At 49.7% G+C, this 22,612-nt stretch overlaps 7 non-coding genes and 4 pseudogenes across 7 annotated transcripts; all 11 read right to left on the minus strand.

The window, feature by feature from the left end:
- Positions 1-1,329: 1,329 nt before the first annotated feature.
- LOC137325909 (U2 spliceosomal RNA) lies at positions 1,330-1,510 on the minus strand (annotated as a pseudogene).
- A 2,093-nt stretch (positions 1,511-3,603) lies between these two features.
- On the minus strand, positions 3,604-3,794 carry LOC137325719 (U2 spliceosomal RNA). The gene has a single exon (XR_010963962.1). It is a non-coding gene; the product is annotated as a U2 spliceosomal RNA (small nuclear RNA).
- Positions 3,795-5,680: 1,886 nt separating this feature from the next.
- Positions 5,681-5,867, minus strand: LOC137325818 (U2 spliceosomal RNA). Its single transcript, XR_010964031.1, has one exon. It is a non-coding gene; the product is annotated as a U2 spliceosomal RNA (small nuclear RNA).
- A 56-nt stretch (positions 5,868-5,923) lies between these two features.
- On the minus strand, positions 5,924-6,051 carry LOC137326049 (U2 spliceosomal RNA; annotated as a pseudogene).
- A 1,900-nt stretch (positions 6,052-7,951) lies between these two features.
- On the minus strand, positions 7,952-8,142 carry LOC137325721 (U2 spliceosomal RNA). Its single transcript, XR_010963963.1, has one exon. It is a non-coding gene; the product is annotated as a U2 spliceosomal RNA (small nuclear RNA).
- Positions 8,143-10,040: 1,898 nt separating this feature from the next.
- Positions 10,041-10,231, minus strand: LOC137325722 (U2 spliceosomal RNA). The gene has a single exon (XR_010963964.1). It is a non-coding gene; the product is annotated as a U2 spliceosomal RNA (small nuclear RNA).
- A 1,894-nt stretch (positions 10,232-12,125) lies between these two features.
- On the minus strand, positions 12,126-12,316 carry LOC137325724 (U2 spliceosomal RNA). The gene has a single exon (XR_010963966.1). It is a non-coding gene; the product is annotated as a U2 spliceosomal RNA (small nuclear RNA).
- Positions 12,317-14,214: 1,898 nt separating this feature from the next.
- On the minus strand, positions 14,215-14,405 carry LOC137325725 (U2 spliceosomal RNA). The gene has a single exon (XR_010963967.1). It is a non-coding gene; the product is annotated as a U2 spliceosomal RNA (small nuclear RNA).
- Positions 14,406-16,303: 1,898 nt separating this feature from the next.
- Positions 16,304-16,506, minus strand: LOC137325864 (U2 spliceosomal RNA; annotated as a pseudogene).
- Positions 16,507-18,579: 2,073 nt separating this feature from the next.
- On the minus strand, positions 18,580-18,797 carry LOC137325969 (U2 spliceosomal RNA; annotated as a pseudogene).
- A 2,069-nt stretch (positions 18,798-20,866) lies between these two features.
- LOC137325726 (U2 spliceosomal RNA) lies at positions 20,867-21,057 on the minus strand. The gene has a single exon (XR_010963968.1). It is a non-coding gene; the product is annotated as a U2 spliceosomal RNA (small nuclear RNA).
- Positions 21,058-22,612: the final 1,555 nt, after the last annotated feature.

The following is a 22,612-nucleotide window of genomic DNA, read 5'->3' on the forward strand; positions in this document are numbered from 1 at the left end:
AGTGCCTATTGAAAGGTGTCTCTCAAGCTGCTCCCTGACTGGGCCCTGTCCATTGTCATGTTAATCGCTGGTTAAACTGTCGGAAGAAACAAGGCGTTAATGTTTCAGAAGTGCATATTGAAAAATGTCTTTCAAACTGCTCCCTGACTGGGCCCCGTTCATTGTCATGTTAATCCCAGGGCGGGGCGGGACTGCTTTGACCAGGAGACCTGTTTTCCGGGACGCAGGTGTGACATTCCAGGGAGGCACCTACTTTGTGCTGATTCGAAACTACGACTACAACGGCAACTTGCAGTTCTATATTACAACAACAACGCGCTGCATTGAAACTAAAAGTTAGATTTTCAATCCCATAGTCCACCAATCGGATGGGAGACGGTGTGTGTCTGTGTGTGTGTGTGAGAGAGTCAGTGTCAGTCAGTCTCTCTCTCTCTCTCTCTCTCTCTCTCACTCTAACTCTAACTCTAACTCAGAGCTGCTGTGGAAGGAAACCTTTTTAAAAAGAACTTGCATATTGAAAAAAAGATGTGTCTCAAGCTGCCGGGCCCTGTCCATTGTCACGTTAATGGCAGGGCGGGCAGGACTGCTTTGACCAGGAGACCTGTTTTCTGGGACGCAGGTGTGAGATTCCAGGGGACCTGCTTTGTGCTGATTTCCCTGCGTGCGTGCGTCCGTCCCTCCCTGCCTCCCTCCCCCCAGGCCTTCCTTCTGAACACCTTTGTCGTTTAATCGAGGGTCAAAAGCCTGCCTGTGAAAGGGAAGGATCAGCCGGTCGGCCCCCTGCTGGTCGCTGCTGCCAGCGCAGCGCAGCGCAGCAGGCGTGCGTGTCCTCAGCCTCTTGTACAAGTTCCCAGGGAGTTGAGGCAGTTCCCTCCGGTGGTCTAGTGGTCTAAGACGCAACCTTTTAAACTCGTTGAGACCCGGGTTCGAATCCCGGTCGGGGGGATGACTTTCTGGTGCAGATTAATTGGCACCACTCAAAGAAAGTCTCCCCTCCTGAGCGCTAATGCTCCACCCTCACCACCGCCACCTTTTCCTCTCCTTGACAAACAGACAGACAGTCCAGTTCGGGAGCGCAGCTTGCATTTGAAAGCAGACCCTGCTTGTTCAAAGTCAACGGCACCAAGTTATTTTGCACTTTGAATTATATCGCTACGTGCGAGCGGCATTCAGCCGAGGAGAAGAAAGAAATACCACTGAGCTGAGAAAGTAAGTGTAATATATCAGCTTTATTCTCAGTAATAATACATACACACACACACACACACACACACACACACACAGAGACGCTGGGAAAGAGCTGTTTTTCCTTTTGAATATCTCCCCACAGGGAGGTGCACCGTTCCCAGAGACACTGCAATACTGGGTCGATGCGTGGAGTGGACGGAGCAAGCCCCTGTTCCATCTCCCTGTTCCAAAAATCAATTTAATATATGGTCCCCAGATAGGGGACGTATCAGATATTAAACTGATAAGAACAGATTTTTTTTTTTTTTTTTTCTGACACTCTGGGGTGCCTTATTGCCTTTCAGATTCATTCCAGATACCTTGCAGTGACATTACATCAAGCCAAAGCTCTACAAGCCAAAGCTCTACACTCTGCCCGAGGGGATTTCTCCCTGACTGCATCCCCCCGGCATAGAATGGCAGAAAGGCTCCAAATGGTTGCCTTCCCCCACTTGACCACTTGATCTTAGCCAAAAGGCCGAGAAGCGATGACGCGCTCGATGCGAATTGATCTCGGCTCCTGTTTGCACTCCCTCTTTGGTCTCTGGCTGCCTGTGTTTAATGCAGTCTAGAAGCACTGCCGTTCTCTCCCACTCTGGCCACATTTTTGCCACCGTTTCTAATTGCAACAGTGGATGAGTTTAAAGATTTTTTTCCCTTTCTTGCCAGGATTGCTTGACAGATTGGTAAATTTGCCAGTAGGCCACCAATCAGATGGGAGAGGGTTGGGTCTCACCGGACCTCCGTCAGTCAGTCTCAGTCACTAACGAACTGCCGTGGAAGGAGACCTCTTTAAGGAAAACTAGTGACGTGATGTGACGTGTCTCACAGTGAGTGAGTGAGATTGCAACGGCCAATTGAGAAAGAGGTGAGGTGCTGACAATCGGCAGCTCGTGTTGAAACATTCATTCCACGGCAGGCAAGACCAATGAAAAAAAATACTGCAGAGGCTGGCTCGGCTGGCTGGCTGGCTGGCTGGCTGGAAATGGGAAATAAAAACACAAGACGTGTTAAAGGCTGGCTAAACTGTCGAAAGAAACAAGGCGTTAATGTTTCAGAAGTGCCTATTGAAAGGTGTCTCTCAAGCTGCTCCCTGACTGGGCCCTGTCCATTGTCATGTTAATCGCTGGTTAAACTGTCGGAAGAAACAAGGCGTTAATGTTTCAGAAGTGCATATTGAAAAATGTCTTTCAAACTGCTCCCTGACTGGGCCCCGTTCATTGTCATGTTAATCCCAGGGCGGGGCGGGACTGCTTTGACCAGGAGACCTGTTTTCCGGGACGCAGGTGTGACATTCCAGGGAGGCACCTACTTTGTGCTGATTCGAAACTACGACTACAACGGCAACTTGCAGTTCTATATTACAACAACAACGCGCTGCATTGAAACTAAAAGTTAGATTTTCAATCCCATAGTCCACCAATCGGATGGGAGACGGTGTGTGTCTGTGTGTGTGTGTGAGAGAGTCAGTGTCAGTCAGTCTCTCTCTCTCTCTCTCTCTCTCTCTCACTCTAACTCTAACTCTAACTCAGAGCTGCTGTGGAAGGAAACCTTTTTAAAAAGAACTTGCATATTGAAAAAAAGATGTGTCTCAAGCTGCCGGGCCCTGTCCATTGTCACGTTAATGGCAGGGCGGGCAGGACTGCTTTGACCAGGAGACCTGTTTTCTGGGACGCAGGTGTGAGATTCCAGGGGACCTGCTTTGTGCTGATTTCCCTGCGTGCGTGCGTCCGTCCCTCCCTGCCTCCCTCCCCCCAGGCCTTCCTTCTGAACACCTTTGTCGTTTAATCGAGGGTCAAAAGCCTGCCTGTGAAAGGGAAGGATCAGCCGGTCGGCCCCCTGCTGGTCGCTGCTGCCAGCGCAGCGCAGCGCAGCAGGCGTGCGTGTCCTCAGCCTCTTGTACAAGTTCCCAGGGAGTTGAGGCAGTTCCCTCCGGTGGTCTAGTGGTCTAAGACGCAACCTTTTAAACTCGTTGAGACCCGGGTTCGAATCCCGGTCGGGGGGATGACTTTCTGGTGCAGATTAATTGGCACCACTCAAAGAAAGTCTCCCCTCCTGAGCGCTAATGCTCCACCCTCACCACCGCCACCTTTTCCTCTCCTTGACAAACAGACAGACAGTCCAGTTCGGGAGCGCAGCTTGCATTTGAAAGCAGACCCTGCTTGTTCAAAGTCAACGGCACCAAGTTATTTTGCACTTTGAATTATATCGCTACGTGCGAGCGGCATTCAGCCGAGGAGAAGAAAGAAATACCACTGAGCTGAGAAAGTAAGTGTAATATATCAGCTTTATTCTCAGTAATAATACATACACACACACACACACACACAGAGACGCTGGGAAAGAGCTGTTTTTCCTTTTGAATATCTCCCCACAGGGAGGTGCACCGTTCCCAGAGACACTGCAATACTGGGTCGATGCGTGGAGTGGACGGAGCAAGCCCCTGTTCCATCTCCCTGTTCCAAAAATCAATTTAATATATGGTCCCCAGATAGGGGACGTATCAGATATTAAACTGATAAGAACAGATACTACACTTGATCTTAGCCAAAAGGCCGAGAAGCGATGACGCGCTCGATGCGAATTGATCTCGGCTCCTGTTTGCACTCCCTCTTTGGTCTCTGGCTGCCTGTGTTTAATGCAGTCTAGAAGCACTGCCGTTCTCTCCCACTCTGGCCACATTTTTGCCACCGTTTCTAATTGCAACAGTGGATGAGTTTAAAGATTTTTTTCCCTTTCTTGCCAGGATTGCTTGACAGATTGGTAAATTTGCCAGTAGGCCACCAATCAGATGGGAGAGGGTTGGGTCTCACCGGACCTCCGTCAGTCAGTCTCAGTCACTAACGAACTGCCGTGGAAGGAGACCTCTTTAAGGAAAACTAGTGACGTGATGTGACGTGTCTCACAGTGAGTGAGTGAGATTGCAACGGCCAATTGAGAAAGAGGTGAGGTGCTGACAATCGGCAGCTCGTGTTGAAACATTCATTCCACGGCAGGCAAGACCAATGAAAAAAAATACTGCAGAGGCTGGCTCGGCTGGCTGGCTGGCTGGCTGGCTGGAAATGGGAAATAAAAACACAAGACGTGTTAAAGGCTGGCTAAACTGTCGAAAGAAACAAGGCGTTAATGTTTCAGAAGTGCCTATTGAAAGGTGTCTCTCAAGCTGCTCCCTGACTGGGCCCTGTCCATTGTCATGTTAATCGCTGGTTAAACTGTCGGAAGAAACAAGGCGTTAATGTTTCAGAAGTGCATATTGAAAAATGTCTTTCAAACTGCTCCCTGACTGGGCCCCGTTCATTGTCATGTTAATCCCAGGGCGGGGCGGGACTGCTTTGACCAGGAGACCTGTTTTCCGGGACGCAGGTGTGACATTCCAGGGAGGCACCTACTTTGTGCTGATTCGAAACTACGACTACAACGGCAACTTGCAGTTCTATATTACAACAACAACGCGCTGCATTGAAACTAAAAGTTAGATTTTCAATCCCATAGTCCACCAATCGGATGGGAGACGGTGTGTGTCTGTGTGTGTGTGTGAGAGAGTCAGTGTCAGTCAGTCTCTCTCTCTCTCTCTCTCTCTCTCTCACTCTAACTCTAACTCTAACTCAGAGCTGCTGTGGAAGGAAACCTTTTTAAAAAGAACTTGCATATTGAAAAAAAGATGTGTCTCAAGCTGCCGGGCCCTGTCCATTGTCACGTTAATGGCAGGGCGGGCAGGACTGCTTTGACCAGGAGACCTGTTTTCTGGGACGCAGGTGTGAGATTCCAGGGGACCTGCTTTGTGCTGATTTCCCTGCGTGCGTGCGTCCGTCCCTCCCTGCCTCCCTCCCCCCAGGCCTTCCTTCTGAACACCTTTGTCGTTTAATCGAGGGTCAAAAGCCTGCCTGTGAAAGGGAAGGATCAGCCGGTCGGCCCCCTGCTGGTCGCTGCTGCCAGCGCAGCGCAGCGCAGCAGGCGTGCGTGTCCTCAGCCTCTTGTACAAGTTCCCAGGGAGTTGAGGCAGTTCCCTCCGGTGGTCTAGTGGTCTAAGACGCAACCTTTTAAACTCGTTGAGACCCGGGTTCGAATCCCGGTCGGGGGGATGACTTTCTGGTGCAGATTAATTGGCACCACTCAAAGAAAGTCTCCCCTCCTGAGCGCTAATGCTCCACCCTCACCACCGCCACCTTTTCCTCTCCTTGACAAACAGACAGACAGTCCAGTTCGGGAGCGCAGCTTGCATTTGAAAGCAGACCCTGCTTGTTCAAAGTCAACGGCACCAAGTTATTTTGCACTTTGAATTATATCGCTACGTGCGAGCGGCATTCAGCCGAGGAGAAGAAAGAAATACCACTGAGCTGAGAAAGTAAGTGTAATATATCAGCTTTATTCTCAGTAATAATACATACACACACACACACACACACAGAGACGCTGGGAAAGAGCTGTTTTTCCTTTTGAATATCTCCCCACAGGGAGGTGCACCGTTCCCAGAGACACTGCAATACTGGGTCGATGCGTGGAGTGGACGGAGCAAGCCCCTGTTCCATCTCCCTGTTCCAAAAATCAATTTAATATATGGTCCCCAGATAGGGGACGTATCAGATATTAAACTGATAAGAACAGATTTTTTTTTTTTTTTTTTTTTTTCCAAAAAATATACTTTATTCATAAAAATTTGCAGCAGTACATACAAAACAGTTGTCATATTACTTTCCAAACGTACACAATACAGATTATACAATTTGCAGGTTACGTTAAGTGCAGTACAATGAAAACATTGGACATCATTGCAGTTCATGACAGATACTACACTTGATCTTAGCCAAAAGGCCGAGAAGCGATGACGCGCTCGATGCGAATTGATCTCGGCTCCTGTTTGCACTCCCTCTTTGGTCTCTGGCTGCCTGTGTTTAATGCAGTCTAGAAGCACTGCCGTTCTCTCCCACTCTGGCCACATTTTTGCCACCGTTTCTAATTGCAACAGTGGATGAGTTTAAAGATTTTTTTCCCTTTCTTGCCAGGATTGCTTGACAGATTGGTAAATTTGCCAGTAGGCCACCAATCAGATGGGAGAGGGTTGGGTCTCACCGGACCTCCGTCAGTCAGTCTCAGTCACTAACGAACTGCCGTGGAAGGAGACCTCTTTAAGGAAAACTAGTGACGTGATGTGACGTGTCTCACAGTGAGTGAGTGAGATTGCAACGGCCAATTGAGAAAGAGGTGAGGTGCTGACAATCGGCAGCTCGTGTTGAAACATTCATTCCACGGCAGGCAAGACCAATGAAAAAAAATACTGCAGAGGCTGGCTCGGCTGGCTGGCTGGCTGGCTGGCTGGAAATGGGAAATAAAAACACAAGACGTGTTAAAGGCTGGCTAAACTGTCGAAAGAAACAAGGCGTTAATGTTTCAGAAGTGCCTATTGAAAGGTGTCTCTCAAGCTGCTCCCTGACTGGGCCCTGTCCATTGTCATGTTAATCGCTGGTTAAACTGTCGGAAGAAACAAGGCGTTAATGTTTCAGAAGTGCATATTGAAAAATGTCTTTCAAACTGCTCCCTGACTGGGCCCCGTTCATTGTCATGTTAATCCCAGGGCGGGGCGGGACTGCTTTGACCAGGAGACCTGTTTTCCGGGACGCAGGTGTGACATTCCAGGGAGGCACCTACTTTGTGCTGATTCGAAACTACGACTACAACGGCAACTTGCAGTTCTATATTACAACAACAACGCGCTGCATTGAAACTAAAAGTTAGATTTTCAATCCCATAGTCCACCAATCGGATGGGAGACGGTGTGTGTCTGTGTGTGTGTGTGTGAGAGTCAGTGTCAGTCAGTCTCTCTCTCTCTCTCTCTCTCTCTCTCACTCTAACTCTAACTCTAACTCAGAGCTGCTGTGGAAGGAAACCTTTTTAAAAAGAACTTGCATATTGAAAAAAAGATGTGTCTCAAGCTGCCGGGCCCTGTCCATTGTCACGTTAATGGCAGGGCGGGCAGGACTGCTTTGACCAGGAGACCTGTTTTCTGGGACGCAGGTGTGAGATTCCAGGGGACCTGCTTTGTGCTGATTTCCCTGCGTGCGTGCGTCCGTCCCTCCCTGCCTCCCTCCCCCCAGGCCTTCCTTCTGAACACCTTTGTCGTTTAATCGAGGGTCAAAAGCCTGCCTGTGAAAGGGAAGGATCAGCCGGTCGGCCCCCTGCTGGTCGCTGCTGCCAGCGCAGCGCAGCGCAGCAGGCGTGCGTGTCCTCAGCCTCTTGTACAAGTTCCCAGGGAGTTGAGGCAGTTCCCTCCGGTGGTCTAGTGGTCTAAGACGCAACCTTTTAAACTCGTTGAGACCCGGGTTCGAATCCCGGTCGGGGGGATGACTTTCTGGTGCAGATTAATTGGCACCACTCAAAGAAAGTCTCCCCTCCTGAGCGCTAATGCTCCACCCTCACCACCGCCACCTTTTCCTCTCCTTGACAAACAGACAGACAGTCCAGTTCGGGAGCGCAGCTTGCATTTGAAAGCAGACCCTGCTTGTTCAAAGTCAACGGCACCAAGTTATTTTGCACTTTGAATTATATCGCTACGTGCGAGCGGCATTCAGCCGAGGAGAAGAAAGAAATACCACTGAGCTGAGAAAGTAAGTGTAATATATCAGCTTTATTCTCAGTAATAATACATACACACACACACACACACACACACACACACACACAGAGACGCTGGGAAAGAGCTGTTTTTCCTTTTGAATATCTCCCCACAGGGAGGTGCACCGTTCCCAGAGACACTGCAATACTGGGTCGATGCGTGGAGTGGACGGAGCAAGCCCCTGTTCCATCTCCCTGTTCCAAAAATCAATTTAATATATGGTCCCCAGATAGGGGACGTATCAGATATTAAACTGATAAGAACAGATACTACACTTGATCTTAGCCAAAAGGCCGAGAAGCGATGACGCGCTCGATGCGAATTGATCTCGGCTCCTGTTTGCACTCCCTCTTTGGTCTCTGGCTGCCTGTGTTTAATGCAGTCTAGAAGCACTGCCGTTCTCTCCCACTCTGGCCACATTTTTGCCACCGTTTCTAATTGCAACAGTGGATGAGTTTAAAGATTTTTTTCCCTTTCTTGCCAGGATTGCTTGACAGATTGGTAAATTTGCCAGTAGGCCACCAATCAGATGGGAGAGGGTTGGGTCTCACCGGACCTCCGTCAGTCAGTCTCAGTCACTAACGAACTGCCGTGGAAGGAGACCTCTTTAAGGAAAACTAGTGACGTGATGTGACGTGTCTCACAGTGAGTGAGTGAGATTGCAACGGCCAATTGAGAAAGAGGTGAGGTGCTGACAATCGGCAGCTCGTGTTGAAACATTCATTCCACGGCAGGCAAGACCAATGAAAAAAAATACTGCAGAGGCTGGCTCGGCTGGCTGGCTGGCTGGCTGGCTGGAAATGGGAAATAAAAACACAAGACGTGTTAAAGGCTGGCTAAACTGTCGAAAGAAACAAGGCGTTAATGTTTCAGAAGTGCCTATTGAAAGGTGTCTCTCAAGCTGCTCCCTGACTGGGCCCTGTCCATTGTCATGTTAATCGCTGGTTAAACTGTCGGAAGAAACAAGGCGTTAATGTTTCAGAAGTGCATATTGAAAAATGTCTTTCAAACTGCTCCCTGACTGGGCCCCGTTCATTGTCATGTTAATCCCAGGGCGGGGCGGGACTGCTTTGACCAGGAGACCTGTTTTCCGGGACGCAGGTGTGACATTCCAGGGAGGCACCTACTTTGTGCTGATTCGAAACTACGACTACAACGGCAACTTGCAGTTCTATATTACAACAACAACGCGCTGCATTGAAACTAAAAGTTAGATTTTCAATCCCATAGTCCACCAATCGGATGGGAGACGGTGTGTGTCTGTGTGTGTGTGTGAGAGAGTCAGTGTCAGTCAGTCTCTCTCTCTCTCTCTCTCTCTCTCTCACTCTAACTCTAACTCTAACTCAGAGCTGCTGTGGAAGGAAACCTTTTTAAAAAGAACTTGCATATTGAAAAAAAGATGTGTCTCAAGCTGCCGGGCCCTGTCCATTGTCACGTTAATGGCAGGGCGGGCAGGACTGCTTTGACCAGGAGACCTGTTTTCTGGGACGCAGGTGTGAGATTCCAGGGGACCTGCTTTGTGCTGATTTCCCTGCGTGCGTGCGTCCGTCCCTCCCTGCCTCCCTCCCCCCAGGCCTTCCTTCTGAACACCTTTGTCGTTTAATCGAGGGTCAAAAGCCTGCCTGTGAAAGGGAAGGATCAGCCGGTCGGCCCCCTGCTGGTCGCTGCTGCCAGCGCAGCGCAGCGCAGCAGGCGTGCGTGTCCTCAGCCTCTTGTACAAGTTCCCAGGGAGTTGAGGCAGTTCCCTCCGGTGGTCTAGTGGTCTAAGACGCAACCTTTTAAACTCGTTGAGACCCGGGTTCGAATCCCGGTCGGGGGGATGACTTTCTGGTGCAGATTAATTGGCACCACTCAAAGAAAGTCTCCCCTCCTGAGCGCTAATGCTCCACCCTCACCACCGCCACCTTTTCCTCTCCTTGACAAACAGACAGACAGTCCAGTTCGGGAGCGCAGCTTGCATTTGAAAGCAGACCCTGCTTGTTCAAAGTCAACGGCACCAAGTTATTTTGCACTTTGAATTATATCGCTACGTGCGAGCGGCATTCAGCCGAGGAGAAGAAAGAAATACCACTGAGCTGAGAAAGTAAGTGTAATATATCAGCTTTATTCTCAGTAATAATACATACACACACACACACACACACACACACACACACAGAGACGCTGGGAAAGAGCTGTTTTTCCTTTTGAATATCTCCCCACAGGGAGGTGCACCGTTCCCAGAGACACTGCAATACTGGGTCGATGCGTGGAGTGGACGGAGCAAGCCCCTGTTCCATCTCCCTGTTCCAAAAATCAATTTAATATATGGTCCCCAGATAGGGGACGTATCAGATATTAAACTGATAAGAACAGATACTACACTTGATCTTAGCCAAAAGGCCGAGAAGCGATGACGCGCTCGATGCGAATTGATCTCGGCTCCTGTTTGCACTCCCTCTTTGGTCTCTGGCTGCCTGTGTTTAATGCAGTCTAGAAGCACTGCCGTTCTCTCCCACTCTGGCCACATTTTTGCCACCGTTTCTAATTGCAACAGTGGATGAGTTTAAAGATTTTTTTCCCTTTCTTGCCAGGATTGCTTGACAGATTGGTAAATTTGCCAGTAGGCCACCAATCAGATGGGAGAGGGTTGGGTCTCACCGGACCTCCGTCAGTCAGTCTCAGTCACTAACGAACTGCCGTGGAAGGAGACCTCTTTAAGGAAAACTAGTGACGTGATGTGACGTGTCTCACAGTGAGTGAGTGAGATTGCAACGGCCAATTGAGAAAGAGGTGAGGTGCTGACAATCGGCAGCTCGTGTTGAAACATTCATTCCACGGCAGGCAAGACCAATGAAAAAAAATACTGCAGAGGCTGGCTCGGCTGGCTGGCTGGCTGGCTGGCTGGAAATGGGAAATAAAAACACAAGACGTGTTAAAGGCTGGCTAAACTGTCGAAAGAAACAAGGCGTTAATGTTTCAGAAGTGCCTATTGAAAGGTGTCTCTCAAGCTGCTCCCTGACTGGGCCCTGTCCATTGTCATGTTAATCGCTGGTTAAACTGTCGGAAGAAACAAGGCGTTAATGTTTCAGAAGTGCATATTGAAAAATGTCTTTCAAACTGCTCCCTGACTGGGCCCCGTTCATTGTCATGTTAATCCCAGGGCGGGGCGGGACTGCTTTGACCAGGAGACCTGTTTTCCGGGACGCAGGTGTGACATTCCAGGGAGGCACCTACTTTGTGCTGATTCGAAACTACGACTACAACGGCAACTTGCAGTTCTATATTACAACAACAACGCGCTGCATTGAAACTAAAAGTTAGATTTTCAATCCCATAGTCCACCAATCGGATGGGAGACGGTGTGTGTCTGTGTGTGTGTGTGTGAGAGTCAGTGTCAGTCAGTCTCTCTCTCTCTCTCTCTCTCTCTCTCACTCTAACTCTAACTCTAACTCAGAGCTGCTGTGGAAGGAAACCTTTTTAAAAAGAACTTGCATATTGAAAAAAAGATGTGTCTCAAGCTGCCGGGCCCTGTCCATTGTCACGTTAATGGCAGGGCGGGCAGGACTGCTTTGACCAGGAGACCTGTTTTCTGGGACGCAGGTGTGAGATTCCAGGGGACCTGCTTTGTGCTGATTTCCCTGCGTGCGTGCGTCCGTCCCTCCCTGCCTCCCTCCCCCCAGGCCTTCCTTCTGAACACCTTTGTCGTTTAATCGAGGGTCAAAAGCCTGCCTGTGAAAGGGAAGGATCAGCCGGTCGGCCCCCTGCTGGTCGCTGCTGCCAGCGCAGCGCAGCGCAGCAGGCGTGCGTGTCCTCAGCCTCTTGTACAAGTTCCCAGGGAGTTGAGGCAGTTCCCTCCGGTGGTCTAGTGGTCTAAGACGCAACCTTTTAAACTCGTTGAGACCCGGGTTCGAATCCCGGTCGGGGGGATGACTTTCTGGTGCAGATTAATTGGCACCACTCAAAGAAAGTCTCCCCTCCTGAGCGCTAATGCTCCACCCTCACCACCGCCACCTTTTCCTCTCCTTGACAAACAGACAGACAGTCCAGTTCGGGAGCGCAGCTTGCATTTGAAAGCAGACCCTGCTTGTTCAAAGTCAACGGCACCAAGTTATTTTGCACTTTGAATTATATCGCTACGTGCGAGCGGCATTCAGCCGAGGAGAAGAAAGAAATACCACTGAGCTGAGAAAGTAAGTGTAATATATCAGCTTTATTCTCAGTAATAATACATACACACACACACACACACACACACACACAGAGACGCTGGGAAAGAGCTGTTTTTCCTTTTGAATATCTCCCCACAGGGAGGTGCACCGTTCCCAGAGACACTGCAATACTGGGTCGATGCGTGGAGTGGACGGAGCAAGCCCCTGTTCCATCTCCCTGTTCCAAAAATCAATTTAATATATGGTCCCCAGATAGGGGACGTATCAGATATTAAACTGATAAGAACAGATACTACACTTGATCTTAGCCAAAAGGCCGAGAAGCGATGACGCGCTCGATGCGAATTGATCTCGGCTCCTGTTTGCACTCCCTCTTTGGTCTCTGGCTGCCTGTGTTTAATGCAGTCTAGAAGCACTGCCGTTCTCTCCCACTCTGGCCACATTTTTGCCACCGTTTCTAATTGCAACAGTGGATGAGTTTAAAGATTTTTTTCCCTTTCTTGCCAGGATTGCTTGACAGATTGGTAAATTTGCCAGTAGGCCACCAATCAGATGGGAGAGGGTTGGGTCTCACCGGACCTCCGTCAGTCAGTCTCAGTCACTAACGAACTGCCGTGGAAGGAGACCTCTTTAAGGAAAACTAGTGACGTGATGTGACGTGTCTCACAGTGAGTGAGTGAGATTGCAACGGCCAATTGAGAAAGAGGTGAGGTGCTGACAATCGGCAGCTCGTGTTGAAACATTCATTCCACGGCAGGCAAGACCAATGAAAAAAAATACTGCAGAGGCTGGCTCGGCTGGCTGGCTGGCTGGCTGGCTGGAAATGGGAAATAAAAACACAAGACGTGTTAAAGGCTGGCTAAACTGTCGAAAGAAACAAGGCGTTAATGTTTCAGAAGTGCCTATTGAAAGGTGTCTCTCAAGCTGCTCCCTGACTGGGCCCTGTCCATTGTCATGTTAATCGCTGGTTAAACTGTCGGAAGAAACAAGGCGTTAATGTTTCAGAAGTGCATATTGAAAAATGTCTTTCAAACTGCTCCCTGACTGGGCCCCGTTCATTGTCATGTTAATCCCAGGGCGGGGCGGGACTGCTTTGACCAGGAGACCTGTTTTCCGGGACGCAGGTGTGACATTCCAGGGAGGCACCTACTTTGTGCTGATTCGAAACTACGACTACAACGGCAACTTGCAGTTCTATATTACAACAACAACGCGCTGCATTGAAACTAAAAGTTAGATTTTCAATCCCATAGTCCACCAATCGGATGGGAGACGGTGTGTGTCTGTGTGTGTGTGTGAGAGAGTCAGTGTCAGTCAGTCTCTCTCTCTCTCTCTCTCTCTCTCTCACTCTAACTCTAACTCTAACTCAGAGCTGCTGTGGAAGGAAACCTTTTTAAAAAGAACTTGCATATTGAAAAAAAGATGTGTCTCAAGCTGCCGGGCCCTGTCCATTGTCACGTTAATGGCAGGGCGGGCAGGACTGCTTTGACCAGGAGACCTGTTTTCTGGGACGCAGGTGTGAGATTCCAGGGGACCTGCTTTGTGCTGATTTCCCTGCGTGCGTGCGTCCGTCCCTCCCTGCCTCCCTCCCCCCAGGCCTTCCTTCTGAACACCTTTGTCGTTTAATCGAGGGTCAAAAGCCTGCCTGTGAAAGGGAAGGATCAGCCGGTCGGCCCCCTGCTGGTCGCTGCTGCCAGCGCAGCGCAGCGCAGCAGGCGTGCGTGTCCTCAGCCTCTTGTACAAGTTCCCAGGGAGTTGAGGCAGTTCCCTCCGGTGGTCTAGTGGTCTAAGACGCAACCTTTTAAACTCGTTGAGACCCGGGTTCGAATCCCGGTCGGGGGGATGACTTTCTGGTGCAGATTAATTGGCACCACTCAAAGAAAGTCTCCCCTCCTGAGCGCTAATGCTCCACCCTCACCACCGCCACCTTTTCCTCTCCTTGACAAACAGACAGACAGTCCAGTTCGGGAGCGCAGCTTGCATTTGAAAGCAGACCCTGCTTGTTCAAAGTCAACGGCACCAAGTTATTTTGCACTTTGAATTATATCGCTACGTGCGAGCGGCATTCAGCCGAGGAGAAGAAAGAAATACCACTGAGCTGAGAAAGTAAGTGTAATATATCAGCTTTATTCTCAGTAATAATACATACACACACACACACACACACACACACACACACAGAGACGCTGGGAAAGAGCTGTTTTTCCTTTTGAATATCTCCCCACAGGGAGGTGCACCGTTCCCAGAGACACTGCAATACTGGGTCGATGCGTGGAGTGGACGGAGCAAGCCCCTGTTCCATCTCCCTGTTCCAAAAATCAATTTAATATATGGTCCCCAGATAGGGGACGTATCAGATATTAAACTGATAAGAACAGATACTACACTTGATCTTAGCCAAAAGGCCGAGAAGCGATGACGCGCTCGATGCGAATTGATCTCGGCTCCTGTTTGCACTCCCTCTTTGGTCTCTGGCTGCCTGTGTTTAATGCAGTCTAGAAGCACTGCCGTTCTCTCCCACTCTGGCCACATTTTTGCCACCGTTTCTAATTGCAACAGTGGATGAGTTTAAAGATTTTTTTCCCTTTCTTGCCAGGATTGCTTGACAGATTGGTAAATTTGCCAGTAGGCCACCAATCAGATGGGAGAGGGTTGGGTCTCACCGGACCTCCGTCAGTCAGTCTCAGTCACTAACGAACTGCCGTGGAAGGAGACCTCTTTAAGGAAAACTAGTGACGTGATGTGACGTGTCTCACAGTGAGTGAGTGAGATTGCAACGGCCAATTGAGAAAGAGGTGAGGTGCTGACAATCGGCAGCTCGTGTTGAAACATTCATTCCACGGCAGGCAAGACCAATGAAAAAAAATACTGCAGAGGCTGGCTCGGCTGGCTGGCTGGCTGGCTGGCTGGAAATGGGAAATAAAAACACAAGACGTGTTAAAGGCTGGCTAAACTGTCGAAAGAAACAAGGCGTTAATGTTTCAGAAGTGCCTATTGAAAGGTGTCTCTCAAGCTGCTCCCTGACTGGGCCCTGTCCATTGTCATGTTAATCGCTGGTTAAACTGTCGGAAGAAACAAGGCGTTAATGTTTCAGAAGTGCATATTGAAAAATGTCTTTCAAACTGCTCCCTGACTGGGCCCCGTTCATTGTCATGTTAATCCCAGGGCGGGGCGGGACTGCTTTGACCAGGAGACCTGTTTTCCGGGACGCAGGTGTGACATTCCAGGGAGGCACCTACTTTGTGCTGATTCGAAACTACGACTACAACGGCAACTTGCAGTTCTATATTACAACAACAACGCGCTGCATTGAAACTAAAAGTTAGATTTTCAATCCCATAGTCCACCAATCGGATGGGAGACGGTGTGTGTCTGTGTGTGTGTGTGTGAGAGTCAGTGTCAGTCAGTCTCTCTCTCTCTCTCTCTCTCTCTCTCACTCTAACTCTAACTCTAACTCAGAGCTGCTGTGGAAGGAAACCTTTTTAAAAAGAACTTGCATATTGAAAAAAAGATGTGTCTCAAGCTGCCGGGCCCTGTCCATTGTCACGTTAATGGCAGGGCGGGCAGGACTGCTTTGACCAGGAGACCTGTTTTCTGGGACGCAGGTGTGAGATTCCAGGGGACCTGCTTTGTGCTGATTTCCCTGCGTGCGTGCGTCCGTCCCTCCCTGCCTCCCTCCCCCCAGGCCTTCCTTCTGAACACCTTTGTCGTTTAATCGAGGGTCAAAAGCCTGCCTGTGAAAGGGAAGGATCAGCCGGTCGGCCCCCTGCTGGTCGCTGCTGCCAGCGCAGCGCAGCGCAGCAGGCGTGCGTGTCCTCAGCCTCTTGTACAAGTTCCCAGGGAGTTGAGGCAGTTCCCTCCGGTGGTCTAGTGGTCTAAGACGCAACCTTTTAAACTCGTTGAGACCCGGGTTCGAATCCCGGTCGGGGGGATGACTTTCTGGTGCAGATTAATTGGCACCACTCAAAGAAAGTCTCCCCTCCTGAGCGCTAATGCTCCACCCTCACCACCGCCACCTTTTCCTCTCCTTGACAAACAGACAGACAGTCCAGTTCGGGAGCGCAGCTTGCATTTGAAAGCAGACCCTGCTTGTTCAAAGTCAACGGCACCAAGTTATTTTGCACTTTGAATTATATCGCTACGTGCGAGCGGCATTCAGCCGAGGAGAAGAAAGAAATACCACTGAGCTGAGAAAGTAAGTGTAATATATCAGCTTTATTCTCAGTAATAATACATACACACACACACACACACACACACACACACACAGAGACGCTGGGAAAGAGCTGTTTTTCCTTTTGAATATCTCCCCACAGGGAGGTGCACCGTTCCCAGAGACACTGCAATACTGGGTCGATGCGTGGAGTGGACGGAGCAAGCCCCTGTTCCATCTCCCTGTTCCAAAAATCAATTTAATATATGGTCCCCAGATAGGGGACGTATCAGATATTAAACTGATAAGAACAGATTTTTTTTTTTTTTTCCTGACACTCTGGGGTGCCTTATTGCCTTACAGATTCATTCCAGATTCCTTGCAGTGACATTACATCAAGCCAAAGCTCTACAAGCCAAAGCTCTACACTCTGCCCGAGGGGATTTCTCCCTGACTGCATCCCCCCGGCATACAATGGCAGGAAGGCTCCAAATGGTTGCCTTCCCCCACTTGACCACTTGATCTTAGCCAAAAGGCCGAGAAGCGATGACGCGCTCGATGCGAATTGATCTCGGCTCCTGTTTGCACTCCCTCTTTGGTCTCTGGCTGCCTGTGTTTAATGCAGTCTAGAAGCACTGCCGTTCTCTCCCACTCTGGCCACATTTTTGCCACCGTTTCTAATTGCAACAGTGGATGAGTTTAAAGATTTTTTTCCCTTTCTTGCCAGGATTGCTTGACAGATTGGTAAATTTGCCAGTAGGCCACCAATCAGATGGGAGAGGGTTGGGTCTCACCGGACCTCCGTCAGTCAGTCTCAGTCACTAACGAACTGCCGTGGAAGGAGACCTCTTTAAGGAAAACTAGTGACGTGATGTGACGTGTCTCACAGTGAGTGAGTGAGATTGCAACGGCCAATTGAGAAAGAGGTGAGGTGCTGACAATCGGCAGCTCGTGTTGAAACATTCATTCCACGGCAGGCAAGACCAATGAAAAAAAATACTGCAGAGGCTGGCTCGGCTGGCTGGCTGGCTGGCTGGCTGGAAATGGGAAATAAAAACACAAGACGTGTTAAAGGCTGGCTAAACTGTCGAAAGAAACAAGGCGTTAATGTTTCAGAAGTGCCTATTGAAAGGTGTCTCTCAAGCTGCTCCCTGACTGGGCCCTGTCCATTGTCATGTTAATCGCTGGTTAAACTGTCGGAAGAAACAAGGCGTTAATGTTTCAGAAGTGCATATTGAAAAATGTCTTTCAAACTGCTCCCTGACTGGGCCCCGTTCATTGTCATGTTAATCCCAGGGCGGGGCGGGACTGCTTTGACCAGGAGACCTGTTTTCCGGGACGCAGGTGTGACATTCCAGGGAGGCACCTACTTTGTGCTGATTCGAAACTACGACTACAACGGCAACTTGCAGTTCTATATTACAACAACAACGCGCTGCATTGAAACTAAAAGTTAGATTTTCAATCCCATAGTCCACCAATCGGATGGGAGACGGTGTGTGTCTGTGTGTGTGTGTGTGTGTGAGAGTCAGTGTCAGTCAGTCTCTCTCTCTCTCTCTCACTCTCACTCTAACTCTAACTCAGAGCTGCTGTGGAAGGAAACCTTTTTAAAAAGAACTTGCATATTGAAAAAAAGATGTGTCTCAAGCTGCCGGGCCCTGTCCATTGTCACGTTAATGGCAGGGCGGGCAGGACTGCTTTGACCAGGAGACCTGTTTTCTGGGACGCAGGTGTGAGATTCCAGGGGACCTGCTTTGTGCTGATTTCCCTGCGTGCGTGCGTCCGTCCCTCCCTGCCTCCCTCCCCCCAGGCCTTCCTTCTGAACACCTTTGTCGTTTAATCGAGGGTCAAAAGCCTGCCTGTGAAAGGGAAGGATCAGCCGGTCGGCCCCCTGCTGGTCGCTGCTGCCAGCGCAGCGCAGCGCAGCAGGCGTGCGTGTCCTCAGCCTCTTGTACAAGTTCCCAGGGAGTTGAGGCAGTTCCCTCCGGTGGTCTAGTGGTCTAAGACGCAACCTTTTAAACTCGTTGAGACCCGGGTTCGAATCCCGGTCGGGGGGATGACTTTCTGGTGCAGATTAATTGGCACCACTCAAAGAAAGTCTCCCCTCCTGAGCGCTAATGCTCCACCCTCACCACCGCCACCTTTTCCTCTCCTTGACAAACAGACAGACAGTCCAGTTCGGGAGCGCAGCTTGCATTTGAAAGCAGACCCTGCTTGTTCAAAGTCAACGGCACCAAGTTATTTTGCACTTTGAATTATATCGCTACGTGCGAGCGGCATTCAGCCGAGGAGAAGAAAGAAATACCACTGAGCTGAGAAAGTAAGTGTAATATATCAGCTTTATTCTCAGTAATAATACATACACACACACACACACACACACACACACACAGAGACGCTGGGAAAGAGCTGTTTTTCCTTTTGAATATCTCCCCACAGGGAGGTGCACCGTTCCCAGAGACACTGCAATACTGGGTCGATGCGTGGAGTGGACGGAGCAAGCCCCTGTTCCATCTCCCTGTTCCAAAAATCAATTTAATATATGGTCCCCAGATAGGGGACGTATCAGATATTAAACTGATAAGAACAGATTTTTTTTTTTTTTTTTTTTTTTTTTTTTTTCTGACACTCTGGGGTGCCTTATTGCCTTTCAGATTCATTCCAGATACCTTGCAGTGACATTACATCAAGCCAAAGCTCTACAAGCCAAAGCTCTACACTCTGCCCGAGGGGATTTCTCCCTGACTGCATCCCCCCGGCATAGAATGGCAGAAAGGCTCCAAATGGTTGCCTTCCCCCACTTGACCACTTGATCTTAGCCAAAAGGCCGAGAAGCGATGACGCGCTCGATGCGAATTGATCTCGGCTCCTGTTTGCACTCCCTCTTTGGTCTCTGGCTGCCTGTGTTTAATGCAGTCTAGAAGCACTGCCGTTCTCTCCCACTCTGGCCACATTTTTGCCACCGTTTCTAATTGCAACAGTGGATGAGTTTAAAGATTTTTTTCCCTTTCTTGCCAGGATTGCTTGACAGATTGGTAAATTTGCCAGTAGGCCACCAATCAGATGGGAGAGGGTTGGGTCTCACCGGACCTCCGTCAGTCAGTCTCAGTCACTAACGAACTGCCGTGGAAGGAGACCTCTTTAAGGAAAACTAGTGACGTGATGTGACGTGTCTCACAGTGAGTGAGTGAGATTGCAACGGCCAATTGAGAAAGAGGTGAGGTGCTGACAATCGGCAGCTCGTGTTGAAACATTCATTCCACGGCAGGCAAGACCAATGAAAAAAAATACTGCAGAGGCTGGCTCGGCTGGCTGGCTGGCTGGCTGGCTGGAAATGGGAAATAAAAACACAAGACGTGTTAAAGGCTGGCTAAACTGTCGAAAGAAACAAGGCGTTAATGTTTCAGAAGTGCCTATTGAAAGGTGTCTCTCAAGCTGCTCCCTGACTGGGCCCTGTCCATTGTCATGTTAATCGCTGGTTAAACTGTCGGAAGAAACAAGGCGTTAATGTTTCAGAAGTGCATATTGAAAAATGTCTTTCAAACTGCTCCCTGACTGGGCCCCGTTCATTGTCATGTTAATCCCAGGGCGGGGCGGGACTGCTTTGACCAGGAGACCTGTTTTCCGGGACGCAGGTGTGACATTCCAGGGAGGCACCTACTTTGTGCTGATTCGAAACTACGACTACAACGGCAACTTGCAGTTCTATATTACAACAACAACGCGCTGCATTGAAACTAAAAGTTAGATTTTCAATCCCATAGTCCACCAATCGGATGGGAGACGGTGTGTGTCTGTGTGTGTGTGTGAGAGAGTCAGTGTCAGTCAGTCTCTCTCTCTCTCTCTCTCTCTCTCTCACTCTAACTCTAACTCTAACTCAGAGCTGCTGTGGAAGGAAACCTTTTTAAAAAGAACTTGCATATTGAAAAAAAGATGTGTCTCAAGCTGCCGGGCCCTGTCCATTGTCACGTTAATGGCAGGGCGGGCAGGACTGCTTTGACCAGGAGACCTGTTTTCTGGGACGCAGGTGTGAGATTCCAGGGGACCTGCTTTGTGCTGATTTCCCTGCGTGCGTGCGTCCGTCCCTCCCTGCCTCCCTCCCCCCAGGCCTTCCTTCTGAACACCTTTGTCGTTTAATCGAGGGTCAAAAGCCTGCCTGTGAAAGGGAAGGATCAGCCGGTCGGCCCCCTGCTGGTCGCTGCTGCCAGCGCAGCGCAGCGCAGCAGGCGTGCGTGTCCTCAGCCTCTTGTACAAGTTCCCAGGGAGTTGAGGCAGTTCCCTCCGGTGGTCTAGTGGTCTAAGACGCAACCTTTTAAACTCGTTGAGACCCGGGTTCGAATCCCGGTCGGGGGGATGACTTTCTGGTGCAGATTAATTGGCACCACTCAAAGAAAGTCTCCCCTCCTGAGCGCTAATGCTCCACCCTCACCACCGCCACCTTTTCCTCTCCTTGACAAACAGACAGACAGTCCAGTTCGGGAGCGCAGCTTGCATTTGAAAGCAGACCCTGCTTGTTCAAAGTCAACGGCACCAAGTTATTTTGCACTTTGAATTATATCGCTACGTGCGAGCGGCATTCAGCCGAGGAGAAGAAAGAAATACCACTGAGCTGAGAAAGTAAGTGTAATATATCAGCTTTATTCTCAGTAATAATACATACACACACACACACACACACAGAGACGCTGGGAAAGAGCTGTTTTTCCTTTTGAATATCTCCCCACAGGGAGGTGCACCGTTCCCAGAGACACTGCAATACTGGGTCGATGCGTGGAGTGGACGGAGCAAGCCCCTGTTCCATCTCCCTGTTCCAAAAATCAATTTAATATATGGTCCCCAGATAGGGGACGTATCAGATATTAAACTGATAAGAACAGATACTACACTTGATCTTAGCCAAAAGGCCGAGAAGCGATGACGCGCTCGATGCGAATTGATCTCGGCTCCTGTTTGCACTCCCTCTTTGGTCTCTGGCTGCCTGTGTTTAATGCAGTCTAGAAGCACTGCCGTTCTCTCCCACTCTGGCCACATTTTTGCCACCGTTTCTAATTGCAACAGTGGATGAGTTTAAAGATTTTTTTCCCTTTCTTGCCAGGATTGCTTGACAGATTGGTAAATTTGCCAGTAGGCCACCAATCAGATGGGAGAGGGTTGGGTCTCACCGGACCTCCGTCAGTCAGTCTCAGTCACTAACGAACTGCCGTGGAAGGAGACCTCTTTAAGGAAAACTAGTGACGTGATGTGACGTGTCTCACAGTGAGTGAGTGAGATTGCAACGGCCAATTGAGAAAGAGGTGAGGTGCTGACAATCGGCAGCTCGTGTTGAAACATTCATTCCACGGCAGGCAAGACCAATGAAAAAAAATACTGCAGAGGCTGGCTCGGCTGGCTGGCTGGCTGGCTGGCTGGAAATGGGAAATAAAAACACAAGACGTGTTAAAGGCTGGCTAAACTGTCGAAAGAAACAAGGCGTTAATGTTTCAGAAGTGCCTATTGAAAGGTGTCTCTCAAGCTGCTCCCTGACTGGGCCCTGTCCATTGTCATGTTAATCGCTGGTTAAACTGTCGGAAGAAACAAGGCGTTAATGTTTCAGAAGTGCATATTGAAAAATGTCTTTCAAACTGCTCCCTGACTGGGCCCCGTTCATTGTCATGTTAATCCCAGGGCGGGGCGGGACTGCTTTGACCAGGAGACCTGTTTTCCGGGACGCAGGTGTGACATTCCAGGGAGGCACCTACTTTGTGCTGATTCGAAACTACGACTACAACGGCAACTTGCAGTTCTATATTACAACAACAACGCGCTGCATTGAAACTAAAAGTTAGATTTTCAATCCCATAGTCCACCAATCGGATGGGAGACGGTGTGTGTCTGTGTGTGTGTGTGAGAGAGTCAGTGTCAGTCAGTCTCTCTCTCTCTCTCTCTCTCTCTCTCACTCTAACTCTAACTCTAACTCAGAGCTGCTGTGGAAGGAAACCTTTTTAAAAAGAACTTGCATATTGAAAAAAAGATGTGTCTCAAGCTGCCGGGCCCTGTCCATTGTCACGTTAATGGCAGGGCGGGCAGGACTGCTTTGACCAGGAGACCTGTTTTCTGGGACGCAGGTGTGAGATTCCAGGGGACCTGCTTTGTGCTGATTTCCCTGCGTGCGTGCGTCCGTCCCTCCCTGCCTCCCTCCCCCCAGGCCTTCCTTCTGAACACCTTTGTCGTTTAATCGAGGGTCAAAAGCCTGCCTGTGAAAGGGAAGGATCAGCCGGTCGGCCCCCTGCTGGTCGCTGCTGCCAGCGCAGCGCAGCGCAGCAGGCGTGCGTGTCCTCAGCCTCTTGTACAAGTTCCCAGGGAGTTGAGGCAGTTCCCTCCGGTGGTCTAGTGGTCTAAGACGCAACCTTTTAAACTCGTTGAGACCCGGGTTCGAATCCCGGTCGGGGGGATGACTTTCTGGTGCAGATTAATTGGCACCACTCAAAGAAA

The sequence above is a fragment of the Heptranchias perlo genome, chromosome 9, assembly GCF_035084215.1.
Source record: "Heptranchias perlo isolate sHepPer1 chromosome 9, sHepPer1.hap1, whole genome shotgun sequence".
NCBI lineage: Eukaryota > Metazoa > Chordata > Chondrichthyes > Hexanchiformes > Hexanchidae > Heptranchias > Heptranchias perlo.